Source organism: Macadamia integrifolia, chromosome 5 (assembly GCF_013358625.1).
Source record: "Macadamia integrifolia cultivar HAES 741 chromosome 5, SCU_Mint_v3, whole genome shotgun sequence".
Classification (NCBI taxonomy): domain Eukaryota; kingdom Viridiplantae; phylum Streptophyta; class Magnoliopsida; order Proteales; family Proteaceae; genus Macadamia; species Macadamia integrifolia.
The window spans coordinates 37,260,550-37,266,203 of record NC_056561.1 but is presented as its reverse complement, the minus strand read 5'-3'; the positions used below and the strand labels follow the sequence as shown (position 1 = coordinate 37,266,203).

Below are 5,654 nucleotides of genomic sequence, written 5' to 3'. Positions count from 1 at the left end.
ATAACATTTTCCATGGGTAAATTTTGCTACCAAGTTGGATTCAACTTTGAGATGAATTTGATTTGATTCTCTTACAAAATAGCGACACAAGTATCCCTTTGGATTTGTTTGGATCCTCGAATCAAAAACTAATTGACTCTGCTGTATATGGTAATTTCTCAGGCTTCTTTGCTGGTGCCACCACAGCTTTAATTGTGGCCCTTATTTTGATTATACGTGCAAGACGTATCCTGAACATGCCAGGGAGTACTCAGTACATGGAAACAATGTTTCCCCTCTACAGGTGACCTATGGATTCACATTCAGCTCCTCAATCTTCCAGCAATATAATAGTATTAGGGTCTACCTATTAGGGGGGGGGGGAATTCTCTTTATTCCACCACCTTATTTATCTCATGATAACAATGCTAATCCTCCAAAGAATGCTATCTAAGAGTAGCTTATAAAAATGCCATTCTCATAAGAAAAAGCAAGGGAAAGACAGATTTTGATACACGTAACCACTTAAGTGGAGTCACATTCCACCCATAACTTGGTAATACCAATCTCCTGAGCCACCTTCGTCCCTTCAAAAAATGCAGAGAATTCAGCTATAAAATTAGAAGTCATCAAAATGTTCCAGATGATAGTAAAAAGATGTTTGAAAAACTCCTCCAGCCCTTGCATGACTCAGATTTCCCAATTCGCACCTTCCATATTAAGCTTGATCCAGATGATAGCCAAAAGATGTTAGAAAATTCCTCTCTGCCCATAGCTGGAAAGGAATAATAATCAATGTAGCCATCCAAATGTCTTTCAAAGAAGAGGTCTCCGCTTTTCTTTTCCACCAAGAAAAAAGTTCTTGAATCAAACGGGAAACCAATCCATCTCAAATCAAATATTTGCACGAAAAACTTCCAAACGGAAACCACCAAAGGACACTCAAAAAAGATGGTTCATACTTTCAGATGATTTGCAGCAGAGGGAGCACCTTGAGACCAGAGGAACTTTCCGCTGAATAATATTATCACTAGGAAGGGAGTACTGCATGATCCTTCAACTGTAAACTGATTGACGAGGTGTGAGTAATTTATTCCAAAAAATTGAAAACCAAGGAACCTGAGGGAACTTCACCCAAATATCATCCCAAGTTGATTGAGCAGAGAAAATACCCGACTGAGAAAGAGAACATACCCAACAATTCTCTGAGTTTGGAGAAAGCAACACCTCAGACACCTTTGCACACCCCCCCTTTTACCTCCTCAGGCAGCACCACAGGGCAGCTCCAAGTCCCATTGACAATAAAATCCTCCACACTGGCTAAAAAAGGGTTCTAGGATCTACTAGGAGATAACATCAGCAATGAAAAAATCTCCAAGTCACCTTCCTTCCAAAACCGAATCTTCAACCCATCACCAATGAGTCAATGACCCATCTCGCATTCCTACTCATAACTGGTGACGCTTTTTTGTTTCCTAGTAAGAATGAAGAGTAACCCACTACATTTCTAAGATCACCATTAGACAGATCATAGAAAGAAAAAAAAAAAATCATGTGCTGAGGATCAATAAATCATGTGTTGATTGCTGAACAAAGTATTGAAGAGCAACCAAATCCCTCTAAAGTGTTGCATAGAATCAATAAATCATGTGCTGAACAGAGTATAGATATTAAATGACAATCAAAAAATTTCTCATTAGTGACCAGCCCAGCTTGGGCTTCATTGAGCTAACCAAAGCGATCGACCTTCATTGTACCATGTGTATTTATGATGTGATTCTGCCTGTTGAATACAGCCACTAGTCAAAGTTCAGAGACTAATTCAATCAAATACTCTCATTTGTATTCTCATTTGTATCCGCATGCATCCCCATGTACATGGAATTTGATGCGTGGCCATGAAGCCTCTTTCTGCTATAGAGAACAGGCTGCTTTGTAGTAGCTCTAATCGTGTTGTAGATCTTTCATTATGCCCAAAGAAGTTGGAATTGAAAGCAAAGACAGATACAACATGGGTTACAAAATTTCCAAAATGTTCAATTCAATCCACAGAACACTTTTGATGTATCCCTTAAATAAAGCAAGGTATGAAATTAAGGCTTTGTTGAAAATAAATAACCAATGTAATATTTCTTTCACTATTAAATATTAATCCTAATCATATTGACCAAAAGAAAAACTATATCTGGGTTTGGATTTAGGCTCTAATCCAGTATATGACAAAAGTAAATATGCATGGGCCAACAAATAAACTGCAGTTATGTAAATGTACGTTACCAAACAATATGCTTTGGTTGATAAAAGTACAACTGCGTTGCTTGTTGACATGTTCGTTGTCTATTTGTAGTAAGGTGCGACAGCTGAAAGCATCTAAGTGGTAAGCCCACCCCAAGATAAGTGCTCTCCTATTCTGACTTCCCCAGATCCTCCAGTAGCACAGCCGTGACAGCGAGGGGTTCTCTGCCCCTCGTTGTGTATTTGTAGTAGAGGTGCAGCTTGTCTTGTCCATGTGCAGGCAGGTTTCTGGTGCATACAAACCGCAATGTAGCTATCCCCTCCTCCAAATATCACATCAAGGTAGATGACCCTTCCAATAAAACCGAATGTACATGAACAATGTCATTGTGAATGCAGTACCTATCAATGGCAATATATCAACAACCGTGGATGTAAATAATGGGAAGAAAAAAATATGTGCAATTTTCTGTTTAAATCACAAACATAATGCAATGCCTGGCATAATATAAAAACAGATCAAGAAGCTAAAGCATGAGGTCTTAATGGATCTTGCCATGCAAGATGAACCAAAATGAAACAAAACCTTTATGCTAAAGGATTAATCCATACGTGAGGTTTTATTGAAGAACCTGGGCATGAATTGGAGCCCAAGTATATAGACTGGATTGAAACTAAAAATTGGATCTAGTAAGGTTTGTGAAAAAATCTATACCTTTGATTGACTTGAAAGCTACAACTAGGACTAATCTCCATAGGGATTGTGTTTTTGGGAAGGGCACTTGGCACTAGCCACTTGAGTAGCCAATTGAAGGAAGGTAAGCTCACGAAACAGCTTTGCACTGACTGGTACATCTCGCTTATTTGCCCTTTTCTAAATCAAAATCTTGCAAGGATCTAGCATCCTAAAGCAATAATCACAGAGCACATAACACTCCTTGACATCATTTCTTTTATTGGGGAAGAAGAAGTTACTAATGGGGAGGGGACTGAAGAGGAAAGGGCAAAAAAACCCAAAATTTTACCGAGTTAATGGAGCCTTAGCAAACGGGTAAGTATATTATCTAACAGGTGGGCAGAATGGTCATTTCGCCACCCGTGTTTGGATGCAAGAGTGCACAAAAGGATAGCGTTCTTTTCTCCATAAATTAAATTGGGAAATAACTCTTTTGAGTGGCCTGCCCAGCTTCATTGTACAATCTCCTTCATTTATGCGGTGGTGATTCTGCATGTTGAATAAAAAGTACGTGTTCTGTATTAGTCACTTGAAAAAGTTCAGAGCCTAATTCAATAAAATACTCCCATTTGTATTAGAATGCTTCCCCATGTACATCCATATATAGTTAGAGTACTCTAACCACTACTGTGCACTATCCCTTCATGAATTTTTGGACCTCAAATTTACCACTTGGCAAATTGTGTCGACCTGAAATATCATATGTGAATAAAAGACTTATGGGATATTTCTTGAAACGTGTACCACGTATTTATGTATGTGCAGGCAAATTTCAAAATATAAAGGCCAGGGCTCTCGAAAGGACAAGTACAAGCTTAATGATTGAACATCAGAAACATAGAAGTGTGAATGAACTCAAAAATTAAAGACTAGTTAGATCAAGAGGAATTAGATGCATGGTCATGAAGCCTCTTTCTGCTATTACTAGTAAACAACTTGCTTTGTGGTACCTCTAATTATGTTGTAGATTTTCCATATGCACCAATAAGTCGGAATTGGAAGCAAAGACAGCTGCAACATGGATAAGGAACCTGATGCATACAACATAGGTTACAAAATTTCCAATATATTTCAATCCAAAAAACACTATTCATGTATACCTTAAATAAAGCAGCAAATGAAATTAAGGTTTTGTTGAAATTTAAATACACCCACCCCCTTTTTTTTGGTAAAGTAGAAAACAGATAACCTACATAATATTTCTTTCACTATTAATCCTAATCATATTGGCCAAAAGAAAAACTATATCTGGGTTTGGATTTGGGATTGAATCTCTAGTAGAATGACATAATAAATTGAAGTTATCTATATGTACATTACCAAAAAAATTTATTGATCCAATGCTCTAACTTGAATGGAATTGATGTTGCCTTCTCTGCGATATTAAATACAATTTTTCATTTCAAAAGATAAACCAATGATTTTTCCTACAAAGTCAAGTCTCTACATTGAGAAGGCAGTGCCAACGAATAAATACAAGCTTTGATAGCCTTGACAAATCATTTTCAAATGAATCAAATAAATTCCAAGAGCTCAGGCCACCTTAATAAGAGAAAGTGTACATATACATTGTGATACAACAAAATAGATCTTTAAAGCGATCAATAAAATCAAAATCATCTCAGTTAATTTACTACGATCAAACAAAATTTCAAAGAGAGATAGATCTTGTACTAAAAAAAAAAAAAAAAAAAACCAACATTTCAAATCCAGTTATCTAGGGAGACCTATTCCCAAAAAAAATAGAAAGCATATTGAGCACCAATAAGGTTTTTAAAGAAACAATTTGCCCTAATTTTTTTTGTCTTCTTTCTTTAGAGAACCAATCTATTTCTCGTGACCTAAATGGGTAAGAAAATTAAACTTAATAACAACTAATGAATCTTGATGGATTCGAACCACCATTTCTTGGGAATTCCCCAAGTGCTTTACCTTTTTGAGCAAAAGACTCATGTAAGTGGTAAAATTTATGACTTGTAGCGTCATTTTATTCATTGCATTGTATAAAACCAAATCATGTCTTCTCACATGGTCATCCATGATCTATATCCCAAGTAAGAAATAATAGTAAAACATCCATGATTTACATCCACTGAATGCATTCAAATCTATTATTCAACTTCCATTCTCATAAGTTAAAATCTAATGAAGTGAAAATTATCAACAACTCCAAATGCAACCACGCATGATACATCTCATAAAGAAATTGACAACCCCTTTCATTCACAAATTTCGAAGGGACATACCTTGGAAAAGTTTGATTTGTTTGCATTTCAGTTTTTGAAAAAAGGTCAAGAGTTTTCCATCCTTGATGGAGAAGACTGAGGAGGCCCTGTGCTGATCTTTCAAGGATATGGATTGATTGGTTTCTTATTGTTGTAACCCGGCAGTCACTGAGAGGGGGGGTGAATCAGTGAGTGCAATTCTGATACCTAAAAACCTGTCCGATGTCTGGCCAAGAAAAACCTGATATACCTGTCCCTGTTTACACACAGTCGTATGCGCACTCAGCCTCTCATAGGCACTTCCAAGTATGCACACCCATTCCACATTCCACGCACTTCAATATCAAATGCAAACAACAAGCACCCACAACACAGGGTTTTTACGAGGTTCGGCAATTTGCCTACATCCCCGGAGTAGTGCCTGTAAAGGCTTCGTACCTACTCAATACACTACTTTTGACTGCACCCACAGTCGGGAG

The 5,654-nt window shown here is 37.2% G+C and overlaps 1 long non-coding RNA gene across 1 annotated transcript; it reads right to left on the bottom strand.

The window, feature by feature from the left end:
* Positions 1-2,055: 2,055 nt before the first annotated feature.
* LOC122080334 lies at positions 2,056-3,435 on the bottom strand. Its single transcript, XR_006140673.1, has 2 exons — positions 2,930-3,435; positions 2,056-2,616 (listed from the first exon to the last, which is right to left on the bottom strand). It is a non-coding gene; the product is annotated as an uncharacterized LOC122080334 (long non-coding RNA).
* Positions 3,436-5,654: the final 2,219 nt, after the last annotated feature.